The sequence below is a fragment of the Lacerta agilis genome, chromosome 2, assembly GCF_009819535.1.
Source record: "Lacerta agilis isolate rLacAgi1 chromosome 2, rLacAgi1.pri, whole genome shotgun sequence".
NCBI classification, from domain to species: Eukaryota; Metazoa; Chordata; class Lepidosauria; order Squamata; family Lacertidae; genus Lacerta; species Lacerta agilis.
This window is the reverse complement of record NC_046313.1, coordinates 47,238,062-47,264,920: the sequence shown is the minus strand read 5'-3', so window position 1 is coordinate 47,264,920 and position 26,859 is coordinate 47,238,062. Positions and strand designations below refer to the sequence as shown.

The 26,859-nt window shown below is 44.6% G+C and overlaps 1 long non-coding RNA gene across 1 annotated transcript; it reads left to right on the top strand.

Moving 5' to 3' along the window:
* Nucleotides 1-3,828: 3,828 nt before the first annotated feature.
* Nucleotides 3,829-23,591, top strand: LOC117041288. Its single transcript, XR_004425949.1, has 2 exons — nt 3,829-4,414; nt 23,305-23,591. It is a non-coding gene; the product is annotated as an uncharacterized LOC117041288 (long non-coding RNA).
* The last annotated feature ends 3,268 nt before the right edge of the window (nt 23,592-26,859 follow it).

Below are 26,859 nucleotides of genomic sequence, written 5' to 3'. Positions count from 1 at the left end.
CCTTGCAAGCCAAAGCCATACAAGGTGTGTGGAGGGCAGGGGGTCAATAATCACACCTATTTTTAGCAACACATCTCTGGAAAATGCATCAGCTACCTGGAGAGCGGTAACTAAAAACAGATGATTAACCCATTGACATATGTGCCTCATTACCTGCTAGGGAGCGCCAGGAAGACAAAAATAAGCCCAGTGCTGCAGTGCAAAGGCAACCCAGATCAACACATAACTTAGCCAAGTTATAAAACGGAGGTGGAAAATCTGTGCCCTGAACTATACTAGAAATCATTTCTTCTTCCTCTCTTTGTCTTATTCCTCATGCATAAGCCGCGCTCTTCTGTGACAGCACTGTGAGTGCTTTGAGGAAAGGGAGGCAACAGCACTAGGGGGAGCAGCCGATTCCTATATGTGGGATTTTCACAGACATTCCTGTGATCAGAAGAACAAGGTGAACGAAAGCACAAGGAACTGCTGATCCAGAGTTCCTATAACCTTAATGCCTTTCATGGGTTTTCAGTTGGCTGGTAATTAAATCATCCTGAGTGCAAACCCTACCATACATGGGTTCATGTTTCCCATCCGTACATGACTGAGTTTTGTGTTTCTCTCCTCAAATGCAACAGGGGCAGGCGACCAGAAACCATATCTGCTGTACTGGCTTCTTTGTTAGCCGGAGGAACTGTCAGGACTGACCTTTGCCTATTAACCTCCAGAGCAGAAAGAGCTAAGTTGCCAGCTTTTACCCCATTATCCCTGATTACATCCCTGGTCAACATCCACCTCCCCTGAAGGTGCAGGGGAACATAGGAAGCTGCCCTTCTCCTGAGTTTGACCATTGGTCCATCTAGTGCAATACTGCCAACACTGATTGGCAGCTCTGAAAGTACACAGGTAGGAACATAGGAAGTTGCCTTATACAAAGTCAGACTTCTGGTCCATCTAGCTCCATATTACCTACACTGACTGGCAGCAGCTTTCAAGGGTTTCAGTTCATAACCCTAACCGGAGATGCTGGGGATCAAACCTGGGACCTTCAGCATGCAAAGCAAGATGCTCTACCACTGAGCTATGACCCTGCCCCTAATACCTTGCTCTACCACTGAGCTATGACCCTGCCCCTAATGACCTTTAATGGCACTCAAAGATGCTATCAGAGGCAGCTGTATCACCTTGTCTAATGACATGCAAGGTCAGAACCTGTGCAGGTAGGGAGGACGAGAGAACCACCACAACAAAGATTACGCCACTGTGATACTTGCAAGTCTCTCAGCAGGAGGATTCTAGGCTTAATAGCATGCCATGAGGGCACACATTAGCCTCATGGCTAAGTTCTCAAAGGAGAACTTTTTCCTTAAAAGTTGACCCAGTGCATCCACACCATACCTTTAAAGCACATGGCTTCCCCCAAGGAATCCTGTGAACTGCAGCATGTTAAGGGTGCTGGGAATTAAACTACTGTTCACAGGGTTCTTTGGACCAAGACATGTGTTCTAAGCATATGGTGTGGGTGCCAGTTTCTCTGTCTTATTTCTCCGGACCAGGATCAATTCACAAACACTGGTGTGTCCTTTGTCTCCAAGAATGGTGTCCATGAAGACACAGATGCAAAGCTAATGCAGTTTTTTTTAGCTTGGCCCTGAGTAGGCACAAAGGTCTCCTGGCCACAGGCTTCCCCCACTATAGTGAGTGGCATTGTATTTCTAATTCCTTCTAAATGTGCATCAGCATATGCAAATTGTGTCTCTTTTCGGGTGATGCATTTCCTCTTATTAGGTAATGTGTATGCGGCAACAGGGTGTAGAAAGGAACACAAGGATGCTATTTGACATGTGCCATTAAACATTTCAGGGAAGACAGGATGAACACACAGGAAGGGTGTGTGGCTTCTACCTGTGACTTGATGACTGCTCAAACAAAAGTCTCCCTCTGGCCTGCGCAACCTGGAGTCGGATCATGGAGGTGGATGTGACAAAGCTGTCAACATATAAAAGCATAGCCGTGGCTGTGGGGGAGCAAAACTAACTTCATATTGTTTGGTTGCAAAGTCAGCCATAAAAAAATACCTTCTATTTAATTTACTGTACTCATGGCCCCCAGCCAAAGTGGAAGATAACCAGAGGTTACATAGAAAAACATGGTGTTCCTGGAAAGTGCCTTTCTATAGAAGGAAAAGACCCAGGTCTTGGATATATGCAAGAAAGATTTCCAATAATCTCATTCTCTATCCTTAAAAGGTTCCATCCAACCAGGTTGGTCATATCAAAAGCAGGCAATTCACCATACCATATTTCTCTGTGTGTCATATACAGAAACACAGAGAGGGAGGGATAGCCTTGGTGTATTCATCTGCCCAGACACCCTTTTCAGCCTGGTCAGATGAAGCTTTTCAAAGTAATGAAAATCACAAGATAGATTAAGCCAGGCCAGGGAACATCTCGAGATCTCTTCCAACTCCCCACTCCCCCCACCCCATGGAAGCCTCAGTACAGTCCTGGGCTGCAGTTACTCATGATGAACAATATGCATTCTATTCCACATGTTCTAGATTCACTGATCCAGAATACTACTGCCTGGCTACATAAGCAGAATCACCAGCATAAGACATAGGGCTCATCTGCCCTGCACATTTAAAGCAGGATCATGCCACTTTAAAGACTTCATGGCTTCCCCCAAAGAACCCAGGGACTGTATTTTAAGGGTGCTGTGAGTTGCTATGTAGGTAACCGTATTCCCCAGCATACAGCTACAATTCCTAAAACTCCCTGGGAAGAGGGGTTGATGGTTAAACTACTGTAGGCACATGAGGGGGACAGGAGTCTCCTAAAAACTGCCAGCACCCTTAACAAAGTACATTCTTTGGTGGGGAACCATAAGGACATAAGAAAGGCCTGCTGGATCAGGCCATTGGCCCAGATAGTCCAGCGTCCTGTTCTCACAGTGGCCACCCAGATGCCTATGGAAAACCAGGGAGCAGAAAACGAGTACAAGAGCATTCTCCCCTTCCGTGATTTCCAGCAACTACTATTTGGAAGCATTGCTGCCTCCAGCTCTGGAGACAGAACATAGCCATCATGGCTCGTAGCCACTGACAGCCCCTCTCCTCCACAAATTTGTCTAATTCTCTGCTTAAGCCATCCACGCTGGTGGCCATCACTGCCTTCTTTTATCCACTGCGAATCTCCCAACACTCAGCTTGATTGGGTGCCCATGAGTTCCAGCGTCAGGAGAGAAGGTGGAAAAAAACTTTTCTTTATCCACTTTCTCCCTGCCACACATAATTTTAGAAATTTCTATCATGCCACCTCTTCACTCACCCTTTAGTTAAACTAAAATGCCTCGAACTCTGCAACCTTTTCTCATGGGGGAGTCCATCCTTTGATTTACCCCTTTGTGAACCATTTCCAACCGTACAATATTCTTTTTCTGAGGCGAGGGGACCAGAACTGTACGCCGTGTTCCAAATGTTTCCATGGTGACTGTTTAAAGCGGTACGATACTTCTTTAAATGTATAGCACAAACAGAGCCACCATCGCTAACATATAAAGAAAGAATGCTGGAGGGGGGTGGGGTTTCCATCTTGTTTGTATAAAGTGGCAATTAAAGGGAGGGGAGCTAATCAGCAAATAATGTGCATTAATTGATCTTGCCCTTAGTTATTCTCATCTCCCGCAGTTTGCAGGCAGAGGGTATTCCGCATTTGTCATTGGCAAAGTGGGATTTATTCCTTCCAAGCATGTGGTCCTCAGCGCTTCTCTGCTTTCCCAAATGGGGCAGGAAAAACTGGAGAGGAAGTAAATTATTACAAACAACTTTCTCTGAGTGAGTTCATTTACGTTCCCAGGCATGTAGCTGGCAACAGCCTCAGGCCTCCCTCCCTTCCTTGCCCCACCTCCCAAAGCTTTCCCTGCCACCCCTCCTTCTTTCCTCCACTGCCCCCCCTCTTACTGGCTGCCTCTCTCCCTCCCTCTTTCCCTCGCAGTCTTAATGACTTCCACATGGGCTTCTGGCATTCTGAGCATTGTCTGAAATCTCCAAATTTAGAAGAAATATGAAAATTGTCAAGCACGCCTTCCTTAGGGGGTAAAACCAACATTCGCTTGAACTGTCGCAGGTCAAGGCAGCGGGACCACGTGGCCAGGCCCCAGCCAATGGCTGCCCTCAGGACCACTGACAGATGAGGCCGTCAGCCGTGCAGCATCGTCTTTCAGCTCATATAAGGTAAAAGTAAAAGGTTTTCCAGATTCTGAGCAGTGAGGGAAAAGTTTTCACCCAGGACCCCTTGTGCTAGCAGCTTAAAAAAGGAGTGTCCACACTGGTCTTCCAGTGTGGCCCTCTGTGTTTCGCAGAGAGGAGATGGCGCCCACCTTCCCCATCCTCACCAAGGGCCTAGTGCATGACAGGTGTGGGCAAGAACAGGTACGTTCCTACCTACTCTTTGTGGGTGCATAGGTGTGAGTGGATGTTTGCATGTTTGTGGCAAATGTGTTCTACAGGTACATGGGTCTGTTGTGTTGAATGTCTAACATCTAATTGTATAATACCCATATAAAAGCAATGTAAGTCACTGGCTCTCATGCTTCCCTATTCTTAGATGTTGTGCTAACAAGTGTGCCCCATATGCAATGACTTTGCTTCTAACTTCTGCACGGTGGTAGAATTATTTTTGTATCAGAGCCGGTTCTTGTTCTGGGATGGGAAAGAAAGGAAGGAATGAAGAGTGATGGAGACAAATGGACAGGAGAAACGAAAAGGTCGAGAATCTCCACCCTCAAAGAGTTTTGGAGTTCCATTTGTAGGAAGCACCTTAACTGGTCTCCCCTCGTAATACACCCCTCAAACGTTTGAGAGTTGATGTGGTGTACAATGTCTGGAAATGGGGAGCAGAAGATCTAGCACAGCAGTCAGTTAAAAAAATAAAGCAATAATCTCCTTTTCAGCAGAATCATGACATCTCAGTCTGCTGCTGTTTGCCCTGCAGTCCCTTTCATCTCTGCATCCTGGTGTCTTTTTCTAGATGGTTATCATAAGCGCTGCAGAGCGATGGATGTTGAGAACTGCTGTAGCAGAGCACAGGAAAAGAAAACGCCAGTCTTCAATAAAACAGCATTTTGTGGGAAGCATAATTAGAACCTACTTAGGAAACTTAAGAAACCTCTTTCCCCTCAGAGTCCCATTCCCCTGCCCAAGTTCCCCAGGGCTAGCTCTGAGCAAGTTACACTGACAAATAAATGGTGCTGCATCTTGTCCTGTATAAGGTAAAAAGGGCTGCTTCTCCCAGAATCACCAGACAGCACTACAAAGGCTGGCTGCTTGGCTCTAGGACGCAGATGTCTCCGGGAGCTGCTGGCATTTGTTTCTTCCAAAGCACGTTCCAAGTTGGAAAAAATAAAAAGCAGAAGAATTTCCAATCTAGACTGCCCTCCCCACCTCCCACCCTGAAGTGGAAAATGGCAAATGGATAATTCTGACCTCCCAGGAGTGCCTCACCAGTATGGAGTGGTCCCGGGGCAGATGTTGGGTTGCTGAATTTAGCGTGCAGGCATGTAGTGATGTGTGGGGGGGTGCCTGTGCATTTCAGGCACTTCTGGTAGTGTGTGGCAATGCCCGACTAGAACTGCAGTCGGGGGCTGTCCAGTGGAGAAAGCTGGCACCCACCAGCCAAAGACGCAGCAAGCAAAGACGTCACAGGTATCTTAAGCATTGCTGGGAGGCAAGGAATTATCTTTCCGCATGGTAGAACACTGGGGAAGCCAACATTCTGAGTTACTCCTCCCATCAGCCCCGGCCAACATGGTCAAGGATGCTCAGAGTTGTAGTCTACGGCATCTGGAGCGCACCATATTGGCCACCCCAGTATCATACCATGGAACCTCTGGGGGTAAGAATGTACTCTGGGTAATAAGCCAATTTACTGCCCTGGAACCCAGGCAGTTTCCCATATGCACAAGTCTAGTCTTCCAATAGGTCAGATTGACAACTGAGCAGTCTCCTGACATTTAAGAGTGACTGGTGGACAGGGCAGTGGCTGATTCTTCAGCCATTTAGAGCATTTCTGGCACCCAGTTCCAAAGCGCTATGGGCATAGAGGACCGACCACTTTAGTGCCTTCCAGCTGGTAGGTAAGGAGTTCTTTTCCAGAACATGCGTGTGCAGATTTCCCAAAGCAATTATCGGTAGGAAATTAGGGGGAAGCTTTGTCTAGACAGGCTGCATCTCTGAATTGCTCCTGGACAGAGCAGTGTTTCCTTTGCCACTTGCAAAAAAAAGTTGTCTGGAGATGATTTAAGTTTCTTCCTTAAAAAAAAAAAAAAAAAAAACCCTACAGCTTGCAAAATACGTTTGCAGCTTCAAAACTGAAAGGCTTGGAAAATTGGTTCTGTCCAAGAAAAGAAAAAAGAAAAAGAAAAAAACCGCCCTCTGCCCTCCCCTTTTCCTTCAGCATTTCTATACTAGCACTTTCTTTTATTCCTCTTCAGAAGCACTGTGTTTAAAACGGCATAGAAAGAATTTGTATGTGTTGCCGGTGAGTCACTGCAGTAATTTGTTAGGTCCTCTTTGCTCATTCTTTTTTTTTTGTACTTTATGGATTAAAGCTGAAGCAGTCAGGAAATGGTCGAAAATGTGCACCTCTGAAACGGTAGACAGGTCAAACGTGACTTTGAGGTACATGAATGCTGGAAAAAGGCAGGAATTATTCAAAGAATGGATTCAAAAACACTTGCAGGTTTTGTGTCCTGTGTAACAGCCTTTAATGCAGAAGATAATGCAAACGCAGGTTTTACAGTCCCATTCAAAAACCCAGCAGCACTTAGCCTCTTGTGCAAACATGCTGCAAGGCTATGTTATGTAAGATTATTTATTTATTTTTAAATATGTGAGCAGGGAAACTTACTGGAAGTGGCCACCAGCTTGTTACAGAACAGCCCTCTTCACACATTATGGTAGTCAAATGGAACAGCAGTCCATGTCTTCACTTCCACTGCCAATTGGGGTAGCCAATGTGGTGACCGCCAGATGTTTCAGACTACAACTCTCATCAGTCCTGACAAGCATAGCCCGTGGTCAGGGACGACAGGAGCTGCAGTCCACATTGGGAGGGTACCAGGTTGGTTACCCTGAGCCCAGATTCATGGCTTGTGGAAGAGCCTACACATGGAGCTCATCAGACAAGGCAGAGTTCCCAAATGCATGTACAGAACCTGGGCCTGCACAGTTGTACACACACAGGTTCTTTCACAAGTTACACTGAGTGTGTGTTGGGGGCACCGAATAGGCAGCAAGTCTGATCCCATTTTTCCATTGTCTACAGAGTTGTTGCGCATCACCCAAATCTCTGAACGGTACAAGATTCCAGGGATTCCAGAAACTTACCAGGCCAGGGGTTCATGTTTCCTTTCGAATTAGGGACAGTGGAGACTGTGGTATCTTTATGATATATGGTTTATTTACACAGATATTCAACCTAAGCCTACAATAGAGGGGTTCACACCATCAACACACCAAAGGGTCTTACTTCACCCATAGCCACAGCCTTAGATTCAAGCAGAAATCAAGCATGTCTCTCTCTCTGATTTCTACCTACTTCTTTCCAGCTCCTAGCTTCTAGCTCACATCACTCAACTCTCTGCTCTCAACTCTGCTTTTGTCCTTCTAACCACCTGCAAGTTGAAGTTTGCCTTCTCACACAAAGCCTCTTCCTTTGTTCCCCTTAATGGCCCGTCACCCAGGCTATCATCTCACCAGGAAGCTAGCTTGGCTATTCCAAGAATTAGAAGGGGGCCTAGGTATCCAGTCTACCCAGCCCCAAATTGATAACCGAGTGTTAATGTGCTTCAATGTGTGTTAATCAGAAAGTATCAGGCTGTGTTTATGAACGTATGTATGGTGTGTGCCATGTGCCTGCAGTGTGCACATGTGTTTCTGGCAGACAGTGCAACTTGGTTTTACTGCATGCAAACACATATCTACTTTTCATAGCTCTTCATGGCTATATGGAAATATTCGATCATATCCACACCATTCAGCACTCTGTTCCTCTTTGACTGTCAAGGCTTCTGCCAAAGAATCCTGGGAACTGTAGATTGTTAAGGGTGATGAGACTCCTAACAACTCTCAACACCCTTAAACCACAGCTCCCAGAAATCTTGGTGGGAAGCCATGAGTGTCAAAGTGGCTTCAGAGTATTTTAAATGCATGATGTGGACACTGTGTGATATTTTAGATACTGGTATTGTCCAAAGTAAGTGGGGACCATAATAGTGGACTCAGAAATGTTGCTCTATCATATTATTCTCCACAGCCATTCTATTATCTCTCTGTCTGTCACCTTTCCGATTATTTTTCCACATTAGGCTTACAGTGTTTTCGTTACGCATTTTGCCTCAATTGCTTCATAATGTGAATCAAAAAAACTATATAAGAATACTCGTTCAAATTACAAGTCTCTCTGCCCTGCTTTTCATTCTCAAATTCATATAAACTAGAGGGCTCAACCATGGTTTAGACCTCATGTGTAAATGTGGGAGAAGGAGGGTGGGTCATTTTAGGAGCCTCTTTGGAGCAGCAGACCTGTAAAATGTCCAGTGTCACACTGACAGATTTAATTGTAAGAAAATGTACTGAAGTAATGCTGGAGAACAGGATAATTTCTATGGGAGAAACTCAAGACTTTATAAGTCTTCAGAACATAAGAGCTTTGCTGGGTCAGGCAAAGGGCCAATCCACTCCGTTCTCACAGTGGCCAACCAGTTGCCAATACTTCCATACTTCCACACAAGCCTTTCGTACTTTGGAGATGAGAGGAATGAGAGAGAACCTCCTTGGAATCACACTGTTGTTTTCATGGGATGCTGCTGGGGATGAGACGCAGGCAAACTCCTGCAACTGCTCATCGTGAGGTTGCTTTGCCGTTTTTGTCCATATGAATTTTTGCCATGGATGCTATTACAGCAGACCCTTTGGGTTCTGATTAAATGCTGTGGGAACAAGTCAATTCTGATAGCATTGGCATGGTCTTCTCTTGGAGCAGGGTATAGTGTGGCCCTCTATGCAGTCTGTTCTGCTGTCTAGGGATCTTAGCAGAAGACAGCCCTGGGCGGTTAAAGGATTCTCATAGAAAATGAGGAAATAGCCACCATTTCTAGTAATTCACCTACTGAAATCCCATAAATACCTATATATTGTCCTTTATAAGAGACCTTCACTCTCATAAAACTGCACAGAACAGGCAGCATATCATTTGAGCCATCACTAACATTTTGCTCCAGCAACTCCGCTCTGACATACCCATTTTCATTCTGTCATCTATTTATGGTCATTATGGGAGGGGGCTATCCTTCTCTACCTCTTCCCATATTTAACAGTGTCAGCAGAGCCGAGAGGCAGAATGGGTAAGCCAGCACTCAGCAAAGCTCAGTTTTGCTTTGCCTACTGCCCATTAAAGGAAGTGTTTTGATTATCAGAATTATACATTTCCTCCTCTCCCTTTCCTCCTCTTTTTCTACCTCCTCTTTCCCCTGTCTTCTGAGCACAAAGCAATAGTGATGAGAGGAAAGAGCATTCTGGGGTGGCAGTGGAGTGTTTATGTAGGGAACATGCCTCCATCAGTGGCGTTTTCATTTTTTAAAAAAGAATAGATTCCATTCAAACCAAATTAGAACTTAGATCGAGAATTTTTGCTGGAGTCATGTCTGAATCCATAGGCCTCTCTTGAGCACAGCTAATACTGGAGTGGGAACTTGAAGTACTGTAGAAGCAAAAAAAAAAAAAGCAACAAGGTAGTCAAAAGTCAAACAAGTTGATCCAATGCATTTTTGGACCCTCCTGGTCCTTCTTCTGGGAAATCTCAGACTGGTTTTGTAATTTAAAATATTTTAAAAATTGATTTTAGATTTCCCTAAAGTAGGACTGGTAAAGTCCGAAAAGCATTGAATCAATAAATATATCTTTTAACTATCCAACTGGATTTTTTATTTTATTTTTTTTGCTTCTACTTCCTGTTCCTTTTTGGGATTCTCATTTTTGTTGCATTTTAGCTCCTACTGGAGAGGCCAAGCTAAAGGGGGATTATAATAATGGGCAAATAATCAATCCCGTATCTCCAACTACTCCAGTTTCTGAACCTTGCCCCTGGTAAAACACCACCCCCCATTTCGTCTTGTGGGGATATGTAGGAGAATGCCTTTTTCTTGACAACGTATACACATGTGCATGGTGGTTATTGGGGTTCAACCGCCTACCCGAATCCCCTAGATATTGAATCTCTAAAGGAAGGGGGGCAGATATATCTTGACTCTAGTGCACATACATGTAACTTGCAGCCACATGGTGTCAGCACACTGCTCCAGCCTCTTTCATTCTCTTGCCTTAATTGCCAATACAATTGCTGCTGAATTTGTCCATATTGCAGCTCTTCTGTGGTGAGTATAACAAGATCCATTCTGAGATTAAATGTTCAACTAGACATTATATAAGGAAACTACTAATAGTCAATTAGTCAACAATAGCCATTGTTGTGGGGGGGGGAAGGGAAATGAGAATGTTAGCTGCTTTGAGACTCCTTCGGGTAGTGATAAAGCGCGATATCAATTCCAAACACTTCTTCTCCTTCTTCTTCAATTGACCTCTACAGAAAGTAGAGGGAAAGTGATGCGTAGTAGGAGAGGGCAGCTCAGGCAACGATCTTGGTATGAGAATAAGAGCATGATTCCAAGTATTTTCACTTGTGAAATGTTGGAGGGTATATGCAGGAAGGGCCATAGACTAGTGGTAGAGGACATGCTTTGTACACAGGTTACAGCCTGATCTAAGGTGGGTCACAAGACCAGCACCACTACCATACAAATATATATACAGTGGTGCCTCGACTTACGAATTACGAATTTTTCAACTTATGAATTAAAAAAGTGCACACACACCTACGAATCTTTCGACATCCGAAGGACATCCGTTGGCGGTTTTAGATGGGGTTTACTCGACTTACGAATTTTAGATGCGGTTTACTCAACTTACGAATTTTTCCGAATTTTTCGTTTCCAATGCATTCCTATGGGGAAATCGCTTTTTCCGACTTACGGATTTTTTGACCTATGAATGTGCATTCGGAACGGATTAAATTCGTAAGTCGAGATACCACTGTATTTAAAAACAAGAAATACATATTTGGGTTAATGGTGGGCCCTGGGTCTGGAAAAGTTGAAGACCACTGGTATAGAAATACTGAGTTAGATGGGTCAATGGTCTGAGTGTAACATGGTATAGGGCCTCTCTCCTCTCCCCTCTCCTCCTCCCCCCCTCTCTCTCACACACAGAGTTATCATCAGTGTGTTCATTGTAATTAGCCGTCTCGCCCAGTAAACCAATAGTGGTGAGTTATGACATCACCAAGAGTGAACTATGACTTCATAATCCAGCTAAATTTGAGTAATTATGGGTGTTCCTGTAAATGCTTATGTTCTTGCATGTAGGCTACTTACCACCAGCATTCTATGAACAGACTAATACAATAACAAAGTTCTCTCTCTCTCTCTCGTGTGTGTGCGTATACAGGTAGGATTGCCAGATTAAGATTGCATTTCTAAGAATACTCACAAGGGAGTAAATCCTAATAAACACAGTGGGGTGGGCTTTCATGTAAGCATGCATACAACTGTGCTTTAAATCTTCAAAACAAGAACCTTGGCGGAGAACCTGTTCTGCAGCCATTTTGAACAAAGAGCCATCTGCTATGGTTATAGTCAAATGAATTTTGGTTTAAAATAAGGCACAGAGCCTTGATGTGAACAAGTTGGATGTGCATAGGGGTCTCTTTCTCTCTCCTTTTTTGCAGGATTCCCAATTGTGCAGAGCAAGTCTGCATACATGCATGTTGTGTGTATGGGGGATCTGCTCACAGAGATTACTAATTACAGAGATTACCAAAACAAAATAAAATAAAAAATTCCTTCCAGTAGCACTTTAGAGACCAACTAAGTTTGTTCTTGGTATGAGCTTTCGTGTGCACACACACTTCTTCAGATGCATGCACACGAAAGCTCATACCAAGAACAAACTTAGTTGGTCTCTAAGGTGCTACTGGAAGGAATTTTTTATTTTTTATTTTGTTTTGACTATGGCAGACCAACACGGCTACCTACCTGTAACAGAGATTACCAAGACAGGTTCAAGGTCCTTGTATTCATTTACAAAGACCTGAACAACTTGGGTCCAGGGTACCTTAGGGAGCACCTAAATCCTTATATCCCAGTTCGCTGAGATAATCCACAGAGTGTTGCTGGTTGTCCCCTGAGTTGGTGAGGCTCATCGGACGTCATCATGAAACAGAGCCTTCAGTGTGATTAGCCCCATCCTGTGTAATGGTCTGCCAACAGAGATTCAGCAGGTGCCTTCTGTTTTAACCTTTAAATGCCTGTTGAAAGGTCTTCTATGCTGCCAGGCTTATGCTGGCAAATTAGAAAACAACTTTCTCTATTACTTAGTTGGTGGCTATTTTTGTTTTGTTTTTTACATTTTTTTTACATCTTCCTACATGCATTAAAATGTTCAGGGTCTATTAGTGCAGCTACCACTGGAGGATTTCTAGTGCTGCATCACAATATTGAATTTATATGAAGTCATGGTGAGGGAGTGGCGCACAAGAGAAGGCTGGTTTTAAAATGGTGGTTTTAAAATGCTGGGGCAGGCAAGATGGGCAAGCAATGTGAGCAGAGGCAGGAGCCCCTAGTATAATAAGTATTATTATAAACTGCTTTGAATTTTAAAAATGGTTAATAGGGTTGCCATATTATGAAGAGCAAAAAAGAAGGCACATTTGTCGACTTCTACTTTTAACTGTGGATCGCTATGATGACTCTACCCATGAAAAAGAGGACGTGTCCTGGAAAAAGAGGACCTATCAATAAATAAACACGTGGAGGTTCTGAGCAGAGGCAGTGGGTACAATCCTGGCCCTACTTCATATGATTCAATTTACACAATTGTAAGGAGGGGAAGTGTTTGATGGAGAGCTGCCCTCCCATATAGTGGAGAGTGCTGGTGGTCTCCTTTTATACCAAGGCTTGGCACACATAGCGGTAATCTTTCCACATGCAGGAAACAAAGAGTCGTGGACTTTATCACCCTTTCAAATGTCACTCCAGGGACGTTCCCTTTGCATTCCCTTCTCTTTTCCTCAAATGCTTCGCAACAGATGGATGTCGCCAGTTAAAAGAGATCAGTCTCCTCTAACAGGCCTAGTGACGTGACTGTGTCTCCCTTGGGAAGGAATCCTGCAGACCATTTCCTCTGTCCTAGGAATGTAATGTGTAAACAGATCAAGAGGTGTCACTCCCAGGCCTACCAGTTCACATGCCCCAGAACTGAAACTCTTTCTGCTATTGCAGTCTTGTTCGGCTTCCGGCTTTTTAAAAAAAATAAATGTACAGAGTTGCATAGCAATTATATCCCAGAAAACACTGGGTGCACTATGTGGAACACAGGGCAGAGTGAGGTGACCACCTCAGGCAACTTATTAAAGGACAGGACATTGCTCATTACTGAACATTTTTGCATTGTTGCTGTTAGTAAGGGGTGGGGATGAGAGTTTGTTCTCAGGTGCCAAAGTAAAATAGCTAGTACTCCAACTCCCATCATCCCTGACCATTGGTCATGCTGGCTGGGGCTGATAGTAGTTGGAGCCCAACAAGAGGTAGAGGGCACCAGGTTCCCCATCCCTGCAATACGTTCAAAACTAGCTCTTTTCCCCCCCTTTGTCTTAAAGCAGCAATTCCTAGAAAACAGCCTTTTTATCAGCATCTTCTGCTGACTGAAGTGGGCTGAAACAGTTGAGAAAAATTAAGAGCATTGGGGTATTTCTGAAAGTATGGAAAGAGAGAACGAGCAGCAAACTGGGAAGCTGAAAGATGTGGTGTAAAGCTAGTTGGGAAAGACTGAGAAGGAGGGAAGAAAATTTATGTGGGATGGGGAGACTCTAGAATATGAAAAAGGTTGAGAAGAGACAAAGGCCTGGGAAGATGACGCAGGAAGGAGCTGTCTGTGTCACGGAGAGCACATTTTGTTCTGAGCTGCGCTATCTGCTGGAAATCTATATTGCTCTCGGGAACAAACTTTCATTGCTCGTGGGGGTGGGGGGGGCCTTGGCTTTTCCAGAACCAGCAGCTAATCCTCTGCTGTGCTGCCCCCATTTGCATTGCAGAATGTTAACTAAGGGCAGTTTCGGAGAAGCACAAATAGGATTTTCTAAGGGCTGAAACTACGTTACCAACAAAGGTGTGCACTTAAACCCAACTGCAGCTCCTTGTAGGGAAGTCCAGGAGGGGTTGATTTGCAACATAAACACAGCAGGAGATGGGAGGTACTTGACCATTGCCCCACCAGCTGCTTTCCTGATGCTGCAACCGTCACCAGCACCCAGCCCATTCTTCATTATCATGGCTTCCAGGTGGCTCACAAACAGGAGCCTTGAATTCTATGTGGGACTAAGCAGCTTGTGGGGTAGGAGCTGCAATGGGGAAAGGGTAAAGCACTTCCTCTCCCTTTGACTTCTCCACTCCAAAACACCTGCTCCCGACTTTTCTAACAAAAGTGGTCATCAGGGTTTCCTTACACAAATTTGCATGTAATCTTCAATTTCACCTTATGAGAAAAGAGTTGCCCTCCCACATGAATGAGACCAACATTGTGCTATGTTGTTTTTTTGTCCTTTTTACCAGGAGCTCTTTGCTACCTTCTTGAGTAGCCCAGTTGCCCCAACACAGCTGAAATGTGCTACCTTGAACCAGACCCCTTGCATTTCCTCTAGCCCTGTGAAGAACAATAGGCATGGACAATGAGCTCATAAATGAGGGTACACGACCCAACACGCAGAGCCATTGTCTATAAGCTCTGTAGGTCAGGTGAACACAAAATCTGGGGCATATATCCATTAGACAGGATTCCAATTGCTCTTTCACCACTACATGCCCATTTTCCTTTTGAATGCTGCCAGGTGGGTGTTTTTATCAATGGTCCTCATGCATGCACGTTTTTCCTCGGTGTCCACATAATTATGTCGGCCCATATGTTATCCTCATTTAATCAAGATTTATTTATTTACATTTACAAAAGTATTTACATACCACATCATAAAACGTCATACTGGTGTGCATTGATGCAACACATTTTAAAAAGAAATGTAAACATTTCCCCAATACAGTTTTTTAGGGTTTTTTTTTTTAAAAAAAAAAAACTGTTGCCAATTTCCCTGGGTGGTGTTTTTTTTGTGTGTGTGTGTGTGTTTTTTTAAAAGATATCTGAACAGCTTGTTTGTAATATTAAACCCCTGACTGGAAGCATCCTTTAATCTGCTTCTGAAAGCAAGAGGAAGAAGAGCAGCTGTGACTCAGCACTGACTCTGTTCCAAGCATAAGCATTCTCGAGGTTTGTGCAATGTTGTTCTGGAATGAAATGGACAGCGTCTGGGCCCAAGCCTCCTGGCAGCTCAAGGCCACATCACGCTTTATGGCCCAGATGTGTTTCAGTGGGTTCGCTCTGTGTTATCTAATGGATGCCAAAAGTCTGAAGGGGAGGCATGCGCCCATAAGCATGCTGAGCCATGCACTGGAGAGCACCAAGTAACTGCATCTCCTAAAATAAACTGATGTAGATTGCCATCCCTCTGGGCAAAGAACTTTCGTGTTCTGTGCCGGCCTTGCCCAAAGTTGATACCATCTCATACCCTCCAACATTTCTCCTATGAAAATAGGTTCATCCTATTTAATAATAATAATAATAATAATAATAATAATAATAATAATTATACCCCACCAATTTGACTGGGTTTCCCTAGTAATTCTGGGCAGCTTCCAACATATATTAAAACATAATAAAACATTAAGCATTTTTTTCAAAAAAAAAACACACTTCCCTATATGAGCCTTCAGATGGCTCAGGGTCGGATAACTCCATACTGTCCAAAATAGGGAGGTCCTACCATAACCTGCAATATTTCTCCAATGAAAATAGGGACATCCTAAGGAAAAGCAGGACATTCCAGGATCAAATCAGAAACCGGGACGAATTTTGTAAATCCAGGATTGTCCCTGGAAAATAGTGACACTTGGAGGGTCTGCCATCCCAGTACCAAGCAACAATCCTGACTCATGCTATTATTCCTATTGCACTCACACAGTTTTCAGAAATGTGTAGAAATATGCACAGTCATGAAAGCCACTTGGTTTATGCCACATCTGCATACCAGTATATATATGTTTGTGTAAGCAGAGGCGCCATCTTCTCAAGTTGATTGAGGGGGTCTGATGCAATTTCCTGATGTTATGCATGTGACGTTACAATGAGCCAAACACCCTCTGAACACTGAGGAGGCTGGCCCCCTCAAAAACAAACAACAACAAGAAAGCCGCTAGGGGCCAAAACTGCCTCGGCTCCTAGGAGCTGGCATACTGGTACAGTATTGGGCTTTTGTGATGTATTTAACAAATAAAAATTAGAAAGCTTATAGTAGAATTTCAGCACTCCATTACAGGGGGTGGGTTAACTGTCACCAAGATTTCACCTCTTCCTCACCCTTTATATGCATGCTAAACAATGACCGCCATCCTCTAAAATGGAAAATAGAGACATGAAAGTTTAATGATTAGAATTTGCATTTTGTAGTTTAAATCCACGCCTGCAAATTGAAAACCGGGGTGTGGATTTCTCTCAGGGTTTTCATCTTAAAGCACACATACATGAATACATGTTTGAATCCCATGTGTGCAAAGATTACCAAATGCATTAAGACTCTTCTTTTTTTATATAAAAAAAATCACACTTGCAAATGTCCCTTTTGTTTGTTATGGGATGCCTTTTTTGTATCATTGCTATATAAATGAAAATTTCTTAAAGAGCATTAAAAGAAACCCACACATAAGAACTATATGCATTTTAAATAACCATGAAGATAACTGCACAATCACAAACCTGAATCATTCATTGTGCGCCTTGTTGTATCCTTGATATATTTACACATGTTCATATATTCCATGAACATCATGTACAAATTCACTTTATTTGGCCCTGATTTGGCCATATAGTTCAAAAACCGCAGAGGATGAGGCGCCTTTGATCCTTTACTGGGAGAATCCAGCTTTCAAGCATGGAGCCAGAACAAAATGTCTGGTCCCTGATGGGGAGAGGGAACATGAGAGAGCGGAGGAAGACAGTACCAAACGTTTCCTAACCACGGCTTCCAAAACGCCTGAACTCCACCAACCCCCTTCTCTAAGGCCCTGAAAACCTGCGCTTTGTTCTTGGCATTATGATTTATCCCGGCCAAGAACACGCTGAGGAGAAGAAACAGCAGCAGCAGCTTGTAAGACCCAGCGCTGCATCCCCCCCTGAGCCCCTTGGCTGAGCCCCAACATGGGAGATCTGGACTGCTCAGCTCTAGGAATCTTCCATTTTGACCATAAAAGGGCAGGCATTTCGTAGCCCCTGCCGGGAGGATGGGAAAGGAAAAGGCAGAGCTATTTATAGGCAAAGTGGGGGCCTGGGCTTGAACTCAGGGTTAATCAGCCTGCAACTGTGGGACCAGATTGGGATCTCGCTTTGTTTTCTCATAAGTGTTTGATTTGAAAACCAAAGCCTTGGGGTAATGGAGGAGCACTGATAAACAGTGCTCTCTGCCCTTCTATTTCCCTCTACTCCCAAACCCCCACCCCACACTTTGTAGGGTGGCTTCACATGGTACGTTTTGTACTTGGGTGTCATCACGAGAGTACAGAAGACACGTGGACCATCTTTCTGTTTTTGCGACAAGCCAGACTTGCATTTTAGACTGGTATATCACTAGTCCTCATTCCTCATCTTGAACCAATATCCCTATGTCTCCTGTTATAAAAAGAAAGCCTTAAATTGGCCTAACTTAATTCATCTTTATAAAGGGACGTGGGTGGCACTGTGGTCTAAACCACAGAGCCTAGGGCTTGCCGATCAGAAGGTTGGCGGTTCAAATCCCTGTGACAGGGGTGAGCTCCCATTGCTCGGTCCCTGTTCCTGCCCACCTAGCAGTTCGAAAGCACATCAAAGTGCAAATAGATAAATAGGTACCACTCCGGTGGGAAGGTAAATGGCGTTTCCGTGCGCTGCTCTGGTTCGCCAGAAGCGGCTTAGTCATGCTGGCCACATGACCCAGAAGCTGTCTCCAGACAAACGCAGGCTCCCTCGGCCAGTAAAGTGAGATCAGCGCCGCAACCCCAGAGTCGTCCGCGAATGGACTTAACAATCAGGTGTCCCTTTACCTTTACCTTTAATTCATCTTTATAGATTAGTTAAACAAGTTGTGTTCACAGTGAGTGCCATTTTTAACATTGATACTTTTAGTATGCTCAGATGTGGACCAAACACATTATTGTATAAGTCAGATAATGTGTCTATGTAACTTCTATCCAGATACACTTTTAAAAAAATAGCTATTGTTTGTATTTGATGTAGTTTTACTAGATGTTGCTAAAACTATTTTGCTTTGATGGTATTAGTCTATGTTTAGTCAAAATTATTGCAGAAGTCGCAATGGATGTATTTCAGTATTTGATCTGTCATATCCTTTTATGTAGTTCGATACTTTGAGGAATGTAGTTTTGTTTTTCTTTGATAATTGAGAAAGTTTAAGGGGTTGGGAATATTATTCAAAGGGAAAATTGGGTATAAATGTCCCTTCCTTGAAGCATCTCTCACTCTGTCTTTGGGGAGGTGCATATCAACTTTTGCTTGTTGATTCTGGTAATTATGGTTTACTTAGGCGTGGGTTTTTTTTTAGCTCTTCATTAATAATCAATATTTTATATTTGTAATCTTAACTTGCCTTTTATAATGTTGTTAACCTTGTTTATATTCTTTTCTGCAATGCTTAAGTTCTACTAAGTAAAGGAAAGGTATTGGCTATGTGCCTAAAGACTCATCCTTGGAGCCTAAATTTTCTATGTGCTGATACAAAGGGTGACCAGTTCTCCCATGTAACGTGGCAGTTGTTGCAGAGGCAACTGAGATTAAAAACTTAATTGTCAGACTCTGTGTCTGCTACATAGAAACCAGGCTTGTATTTCCCATCTGTACAAAGGAAAAATGGCCACGGTGGCTATATAAGAGGATGACACAAATTCATGGAGAAGTCAGTCTGGCTGCTAACCCTGATGGTTATGCTCTGCCTCCACTATTGGAGACGGTAGCCTTTGAATACCAGTTGCTGGAAACTGGGGGAGTGGAGAGTGCTGCTGCCCTCTGGTCCTGCATCTGGGCTTCCCAAAGGTCTCTGAATGACCAGTGTAAGAAGGACTAGATGAGACACTGGCCTGATCCAGTAGCCTCTTCTGATGTTACCACCAGCTGCCTTTGGCATCAGCTGTAGACCCACAACAGCTACGCTTGCATGTCACAGTAAGCCACAGGTTACCATATATGAGCAGATTGCATCTGCTTCATTCCACCCTGCCAAAGCTGGGAAGAAGCAAACCATGCTCCTTAGCTTAGCATTGTATCTGAACCAGGGATCGTGGTTTGGCTTTGCTCCCAATATAGGCCTGCTTCTGTACCTTTCAAAATAGCTCTCTCTCTTCACTGGGCAGGCTGCTGTTGCAGCAGAAAAACTGCATGCTCACCAGGCAGGCAGGCTTTTACCCAGACCCAAGGCTCTTTTGTGCAGGCACCACTAATGGGAAAAAGCAGGAGGGAGCCACAGAAACAGTTCCAGACTGTGTACTCTCTTCAGTCTTCTCATAGCATCCTGGGATAGCTGAAAGGTTAGACACACTGACTTGCCTAGAGGGATCTCACTCATTTTCCCATCCAGCATGAGGGGTTGGGATTATTTCCCAGAGGATGCTCCCCCTCTTCCCCCACAAGCACTGCAGGCTGCTCAGCTGGTCGGCATTCCATGAGAGTTCCTGGACAACCCATCCCCGGCTTCAGCCTCCCAAGGGGCAGAAGCAGTAGCTGAGAACTTGACTTGGGCCTGGGAGAGAGCGAGAGGATGTGGAGCTCTTGTTTTTCCAGAGAGGCTCATGGGTCACATTCATGGCTGGGTTTGTGGGTTAGGCAGGACAGGATGTGATAGGATCAGGGCCCAAGCATCACTTATCTGGGCCCGGCACAACCTTGTGTCACAGACTGCCTCCCTCCCATCCCACACATAAACATCTACTTTGAACAAAATGGGAGGATTGATTGGTGTCCTTTAGCTTCTTTAGCTCCCTTTGCTCCTTACATTTCCAGCCACCTGATTTGTATTTATAGCCAGACGTGGCACCAGGCTGTGGGCATCCGTTACACATAAGCAACAAACACCATTTCAATACTGCTCCCAATCCTTTGGACTAGTTGTTCTATGAACTTGCATACATTCTGTGCTCTCTAAATCCTATTTGCAGCAATGGCTCCTTCTGTTCCTGGGAGCTTGATGTCCCTGAATATTATGGTGCTTGTCCTTCCTCTCTGCCAAGAATACTTTTAGGGGCCTTAGTAAACAATAGCAGCCGCCACCGCAGCAGTGGCTCTCACTTTCTCTAGAATCAAAGATCCCTCACAATTGTGGCGTTTGTTGCTCTTTCTGCTGCAAGTCTCCTCCTGTTCCTGGCTGGCTGTTTCTCCCTCCACATAGGTCCTGCATCTGCTTCTCAACCCACTTTTCCTTTTGGTGCCATCCACCACTGGCACACTGACGCCAGAAGGTTGTCCGTGAGGGAATGAGACCCTCGGACTGACACTCCTACCCTTGTAGTTCTATGTTATAGGAAATGCCAGCAGGAACTAGAGACCTCTGGAAGTTGTAGTTACTGCGCGAGTGGGTCTCTTACTAAGGAAGGTACATGCCCCTTAATTGCTTACACCACAAGTCCTAGAGTTTCCTGCTGTGGTGCTCATGTCCTGCTCGTGGGCTTCATGTGGGCATCTGAGTGGCCGTTGTGGGAAGAAGATGCTGGATCCACTCTGGATTTCCAGGCCTGGAAAAAAGGTGTCCTTCTCCAACACTCCACCCACCTCACCCCTCTCCATTGCTTGGCCTCAGATAGCATGGGATGCAACTTTACAAGGAACCCAATTCAGTGGAATTTTGTGCTCCAGCTGTGAGAAATTTTAGAAGTGGCAAATCTGGCACACACATAGAGTGGCCATTTACGCATCAGTATACATATTCTATCTATAATCTAAAAATGTGTGCATAACTCAAAAATGCATACAGAAATGTGTTTATTAGGAGAAATTCCCACTAACATGCTCGGGGTGGGGGGTGGAATCCTGAGGATTTTTTTAAATGCAAGTTGCTGCAGATATGTGGAGAACTAATTTATGATTGGAAAAATAAGAAACCAAGAGAAGTGAAATTGACACCTCTAGCCCATGTCCACTTGTTTCAAAGTGATGGGGCTGTGCCTGCCTATTGTGTTATTAGAACTGGCACCATTTAGCAAGAGCTTCAAAGGAGTAACATCACATAGATCAATTCCTCTTTGCTATTAAAGCATTTTCGTTACAAGACAGTTTTTTCTCCAAGGGGCCAGGTGCACTAGAAGCAGCTCTTCTGGAAAAACAGCCATCATTGCCCAAAGACATTAGGACTCATAATGCATTTCGGTCTGCATTATTAACAAATCTTGCATTTCAGTTTGGACGATGTTATACCTTTTTGCATAGCCCCGGGGGTCGCCACCCCACCATACCCACACCCCTTTGTCTGACCTTGAATCACCCTAAGCATGTGCAATAGGGTGCAGTTTTCTCTGGAGAATGCAATATACACGATACAGAACAGATTAGTTGACCGCATGCATATGAAAAACAAGTTAGGGGGGTTGGGGAGAGGATGCAAAGCAAGGCTAATTATTCAGTGAAATGTAATTGTACATATACATGGAAGATGTGCATGCATAGTATTGACACATGCTAATGGAAAATCCTGTGGACTTGACTACATAGTATGTTAAAGAGGTGGCTGATTCTGCACCTATTGGATGCAGTAGAGGTTTTTATAACTGTATCATAGCTGGTCTATCAGCCATCACAGCTAAATGCTACCTCCATATTCGGAGACAATATATGACTTTATACCAGATACTGGGGCAAACAACAAGAAACGTTGCTCAGCTTCTGAGCTTCACAGGGACATCAGGTCACCTTTGTGGGAGGCAAAGGGAGTGCTAAACCAGATGGACTTTTGAGCTAAGATTGTATCCTCTTAATGAGTTTTCTGCAGAAGGTCCAAGACTAGTTTTGTACACTATAGCACACAGTAGCGAGAGAAGGGTGGCGCTGTGGTCTAAACCACTGAGCCTAGGGCTTGCCGATCAGAAGATCGGCGGTTCCAATTCCCCCCAGCGGGTTGAGCTCCCATTGTTGGGTCCCAGCTCCTGCCAACCTAGCAGTTCGAAAGCACGTCAAGTGCTAGTAGATAAATAGGTACTGCTCTGGTGGGAAGGTAAATGGCATTTCCATGCGCTGCTTTGGTTCACCAGAAGCGGCTTAGTCATGCTGGCCACATGACCTGGAAGCTGTCTGCAGACAAATGCCGGCTCCCTCAGCCTACAGAGCGAGATGAGCGCCGCAACCCCAGTCGTCCGCGACTGGACCTAACGGTCAGGAGTACCTTTACCTTTAGGGAAAGAATGGCAGCATCTTGCCCTTAGCATGAATTAGTTCTGCTCTCCTACTTACGAGGCAAGTGTGGGTTTGGGTTGGAGCTGCTCGTCCCCAACTGCATGGGTGGCTAATGTGGTGCAGTGGTTAGAGTGTCAGACGAGGAGGTTTGAGATCAGGGTTCAACTCACTCAGCCAGGAAGCTGGCTGGGTGTCTTTGGGCCAGTTGCCTTCCCTCAGCTTGGCTTACCTCAGAGGGTTGTTGTGAGGATAAAATGGGGAAGTGCGGAAAATATGGGATATGAATGTAATAGTAAGATTTTAAAAATGAATCTTAAGAGATAGGGTTGGTATTGCATGGTTCATCATGTTCAGCTCCTTTATACGATGAAAGTAGCAGGGTCTTATGATAAGAAGAGGTGAATGGTGTTGTGAATGGAGGGAGTCAAGCACTTATCATGGAATTGAAATTGTCATTTCCTGTGTGGGATTGTTGAGGCTTCCTATTGCTGTACCTTGCTGTATGATACCTGAAAAATACTTGCTTCTCTCATGGCTTCATGGCGGGGAATTAGTACCATGATATCTCCAGTAGGTCACGTCCAGAGGAGGGAATTAAAACAGAGTTGGATATGCCTTTGACCCTTTTGATGTAGCTCTTGGGATCACTGACTGATACCCGTTCTTTTCTGCATTTCTTACAGGATTGGCTACTTGGGGAAGCAGTCACACGTCTGAGGACTGGAAGCCTTGCAAAGGACAATGGACAGCCCATCTTGAGGAAGAGTCGCAGATGGCAAGCTAGCTCAGGACGCTAGTCCATAGCAAGACTGTGACTGGTGTCAGTCCATCAAAACCTAGTTTCAGCCAATTTTGCTTCTCTTTTAAAATGAGCGTGAGGTCACGATATCATTGTGAGTGTGATGATGGTAATGATGTTATTGGTCCAATATGTTACACTGCCCAACCTTGCCATAAACAATCCTAGGAATTATAGCTTGCTGATGACAGGTTCCTAACTACGTTGGGTTTCTCACAGGCAGAACTATAGTTCCTACAGTTCCCTGGGGAGGTGGACTGGCCTCTGAGCCAGTTGAGTGTAGATACACATTGACTACAGTCCAACACAGAACTAGGCATGCCTAAGCCCATTCTAATCAATTGTGTAAAGTATGCCTAACCTAGCTTTGGTTTATGGCTGGCATGGGTTAGGGTGGAGGCATGGTTCAAAGGTTAGGAAGATGAAAAGAAACACTAGATGTCACCTTCCACAAATGACTGTGGGGTTGTTTTTTGCTTTCAATTTTATGTTTGCAGAGATTTATCTTTTTTGGAAACTATTTGGGCAATGACGTCTTGTCCTTTTGTTCTCCCTGTCCCTTTGACTCATTGCAGCTCATTCCCAAACTTGGCTATAACTTTTGGTTCCCAACCCAAATCTATTCTCTGTCTGGATATAATGTTGTGTTTGGCAGGGTTTCTGAAACACAGATTTTACAGATCTGGGGTTTTTTGGTGAGTTTTTCAGATGATCTCAAGACTTGGTAAGTCAGTCTCTCCTACCTTTCCTCCAGCTATGGAATCAGAGCTACAAAAGAAAGAAAGAAATGTTCAGATCCTTTTCGGAAGCCAAGCAAAGATGCAGATGTGGCACATATTGAATGCACAGCTGTCAAAAAAAATGGTCACCGGTAATTTCAGAGAAGGTCAATGCATCAGCATATACAGGAGTGTGTATTCCAGTGTGAAATTCAGGCATCCAGAAAGTTCATAGGACCCCTGATGAAAGGTGTTTTGCTTGCATGCTATACAGCAGTGTCTTCCAGCGTCTGGCAAATGCTGCGAGAACCAATTGTGTCATGTTTGGGGGTTGCTGTTTTCTTCTCCTACTGAGTAGAAACCTGGACTATTTATTTATTTATTTCCGTTTTGAGATGATTGGAAGCATGAGGAAATGAGTGCCTCGCTTCTCGAAGGGTGATTAGGGCCCTGCTCTCCCTCTCTCTGCTGGAGTTAGTGACAGAACCTTCCTTTCTCTCTCTCACAGCACACACCTCTCCCTGTACTGTGTCCGCCTGGTGAAGGAGGAGGAGATGGGTGGTGGAGATAATTTCTGAAGGCTGTGCTTAGAGCCGAGGGGAAGGAGAGGCTGCCAAGGAGCCGGATGAAGCTGCAGCCCCTGGAGCTGCCATCTGCTTCTTGTCAGGCTGTTGTGAAGTGCTTGTTCCTGGCTGCCTGGTGACAGAGGCTGCTGGACTGCAGCAGAAGGATGCGGTTATGACAGATGCTCTGTTTACCATACTTTGTGCCCAGTCAGGATCACACAGGATGTTTGTTTTTGCCTGGGAAAGTCACCGTTTGGTGTCTTGCTCACCTCCTTTCCCAACATGTGCTTTCCAAATGGTCATCTCCGTTGGGAGGTATGGAGGCCGCACTCCATCTGTCGTCCTTCACTCACGGGAGAAGACTCCCCTCGGTGGAAATCCCTGTGCTTCCTCGAGGTGTAACGCAGCTGGGGACCCATTTCCCCCTTTACAACAGGGGTGGGCAGTCTGTGGCGCTCCAGATGTTGTCTGACTCCAACTCCAGGCAGGATGGAGATACTAATCAGATACTAGAGTTGGAGTCCAACAACATCATGGGGAGGGGTTTCCCATCCCTGCCCTACAGCAAGGCATGTTACTGCTTCTCTAGTGATGAATAAAGGTTCTTCCAATGTCCATTAATTCCTTGTCACTTGAGTCCTTCTCAGATTGCACCAGTAGCAGGTGGCTTAGTGGGATGGGGGACTGTTGCTTACCTGGCTGCCCAATGTGGAGGTTGCTGCTGGTAGCCAAGAGGCAGTGGGGAAGTCAGCACACTGCAAGCACAGAGTGGTAGAGCCATCCCGACACTCCTGGTGCTTCATCCACACCAACCTCTTTTCTGCCTCCCTACTCCCCCTAAACCCTTTGGTTACCAGCAGTGACCTCCATGTTGAGAAGCCAGGTAAGCAATGCCACTCCACTACACCAGCTGCTGCTACTGATGCTACTAGGTTGCATGTGGCTCAGTTCAATGAAGGGAATCTTGGTGAAGGTGTTGCAGTGGTTGACAAAGCCTTAGGAGCGATCCAGATCCTTCCCCTGGAGTCTCCTGCTTCCTGCTGGCACTGCAGCCAGATGGATCGCTGCAGGAGAATGCCAGAGTTTTCCCATAGACAAAAATGCAAAGGCTTTCAACACTGTCTCCACTAAGTCTTAGTTCATCCCGTAGTCAGTCAGAAATCAGAACAAACAGGTTAATTTTAGAATTTAATGATTTTACCAAGGTTATCTCACATCTGATCTCCTATTATTCCATTCTTGGGCAAAGCGGATCATATCCCCCTAAGGATCCTACTGCAAACAAGAATGAAAGACAGAATTATCTCCTTTGGATCAAAGGCTGATTACAGAGACTGATTTATCTTATGAGAAAAAGTGAAGCTAAGTATAATGGAACTGTAATGAAATTGGAATGAATAAATATGTAATGTTTTTAAAGTGACAGATATATCTTAGTGTAACGAATGAGTGATCACTCAAGGTATCTCAGGAGTTAGCAAACAGGAGTTTGGAAGTCAATTTACTTAATAAAACAGAGGTTCCCTATTTAAATGAAAAGACTGAAGAAATATTTTGACTATGTCAAAGTTATGACAGAGTAGAATTACTGGGTCTAGAAGACAGTGAACTCTTCATTTGGTTACCCTTTTGTGGGACAAACCACACATTTAAACTGCAGAATTTGCCTCAAACAAGCCCAATTTGGCCTCAGTTCTTTGACCCACCTCACAGCTGGGCACAAGACCCTCACAAATTTTCCCAGAATGTGGAATTAGCTCCTAACTGCACCCTGGATTTTATAAGTTCTCAGACTTGTGTCTGGTCCTTGAATGGCTGGAGGTCAAGCATTGCTTCTAAATGCAACATGACCAAGATATCATTGGAGCATCTATGAAAACTTACTTAAACCAGATTTTTGTTCTTATGGTAACTTACTCATTTCTAAGAAGAAAGCTGTCCAGCTGGTTATCTCACATCTGACTTCCTATCCCATTGTACGGCAAAGCCAAGCATAGCTAAGGATCCCCAAGGTGGCTGAAATGTTAGCCTGACACAGTACCATAAATTATCTAGCTTGTTAGCATCAATGTCAAACTATACCTACCAAATGCAAGTATAATTCATGCCAGGTGTGAATGCATTGTGTAGAAAATGCACAGCATTATCCTCGGC